Raw genomic sequence first — 2,050 nt, forward strand, 5'->3', positions numbered from 1 at the left:
TCAAATTCTATAAATATGCGGGACTTACCAAAAATAGAATTGACTTTTACAAGAATGGTTCTGATTCATCATTTTCCTGGAAAGTATCTAACAAGCAAGATCCGGATCGACTACGAACAACAGGATTGAAAAACGATTTCAAAATCCCCGCAGACTCCTGCGATAAGATCTTATTCGAATCCGAGGGGGGTGGGTCGGTGTTCCATCCCGAGCGGGAAGCCTTTTACGAATTGTCTTCATTCCCGTTCTGTATAAATAAAAAGCCGTCTCGTTATGGTACATCCGGGTTAGATTGTCACGGAGGCGGGGGAGACCCTCCCATCCTACAAATTTATTCACAAATGAGGAATGCTTTAATATATCGACTCAATCGATTTCTTTTGATCGATGAGGAATCGAATCCGATTTCTATTGGGACAAGAATTCTTGGTATTAAGAATAGCGAGAAATCTGGTAAAAGATTTCCATTGAAAATGAGAGAGAACTACACACTTATTTTATATGACTATTTCTGTGGATTAGCTAGCAAATATCTCTTCCGGATGAAATATCGGTTGGGTGGCTGGGCGGGGAGCGGGGAATCCACTGGTGTAACAAGAATTGCAATTGAAGAAAGATTATTGGAATGGAAAGATAACATAGAGCGTGGATATTTTGCATTTCAAATCGATGAGTATAGGGATGTCGAGTCAAATGCGCATGGATGGCTCGATACAATCGGAGATTCGTCTTTCTCCTCTTTCGGGAGAGTATCTTTAAAACTAAAGTATGACTTAGATAAATCGATTTGCGGTGTATCAAAAACGAGAAGCGAACTACTAGGTAGTGTTGGTACTAGTATCAACAAAATCACTCGGAATAACGAGAAGTATCCTCATCGATTTCTCAATGTTTTACTTCTTTACAAAACGATTGTTACCGAAGTTACTCGCCAAAAATTTGTGATAGATACGATCGATTATTACACCGAGAAGTTGAATCCTATAGGTCTTTCGAAGCTTAATCGCTTATCGAAATTACTTGGTATTAAAACTAAGGCAGCACAGATATCCTTCCTCAAAAGAAGGATTCTCGAGGGAAAAAATGGTTTAATCGTTGAGTCTAGATCGTTGATTGTTGATAAAAAATCCATAGGCTCGTCAATCTCGTTAGAACCCGCAGGGAATCCGCCTCTCGTTGGGTTACCCCACATCGAATCTACCCGAACAAGATTATCGAATGATGTTCTTTCCACTACGGGTAGGCAGATTTGGAATCTGCTTCTAGATAGTTCGAGTCGTGGGGGGGGTTCAAACAAAGACATTAATGAAAGTATTTCGAGATATATCTCCGATGAAGCGAATACACCAAAGCTTCTAGAACACTCTAACTCACCTGTATGGGACTGTGCTAGAAGCAATTTCATTCCAAGAATCAAAAGGGATTTCTTTATTGGGAGATGCAGCAGTAGCTATCCCAACGTCTTAGAGAATCCGTATGTGGACTCCAAAAATGAAGTCGTCTCATACAATACCATCTCATCTATTCAGTCCCAACTGTCAAATTCGTTATCACCCAGTCTATTGAAACGAACAGAAGGGGAGGAAACTGTTGGTCATGTACCTACAACGGTTCAACTTATTCCATCTAATCCGCAAAAACCTGCGACATCATCATCAACTCGTTCAGATAGGATTTTTCCTTTTTTGGATCTGAAGAGATTACTGTCGGGGTTGAGTTCGTCCCCTCATGAAACGAGAGATTCGTTTCTATCTTCATGCAGTAGCCATGGAATTCGTTTGGGAAAAACGTTGAGAAACTATAATCCATCGGCGGATCGGCGACCCCGACCTCGCCCTAAGAGTCTGGGATTGGATCAAGTCGATTTAGAAAAGCCCATCGAAGATGGATCAGACTCGGGGAATTTTTTAACCCAGAATCGATTCTATCAAAATGATTCATCCATTGGGTCTTTCTGGGAACCAGAAGAATTGAAAATGCTTTACTGGTCGCTAAGATTCTCACTACGCAACGATGTAACATCAAGATCTCTAATAGGATTGACTGGGAA

The sequence above is a fragment of the Azolla caroliniana genome, unplaced genomic scaffold (genome assembly GCF_043228905.1).
Source record: "Azolla caroliniana isolate FFs.n. ecotype wild unplaced genomic scaffold, voAzoCaro1.0.p SCAF_737, whole genome shotgun sequence".
In the NCBI taxonomy this organism is placed as follows: domain Eukaryota; kingdom Viridiplantae; phylum Streptophyta; class Polypodiopsida; order Salviniales; family Salviniaceae; genus Azolla; species Azolla caroliniana.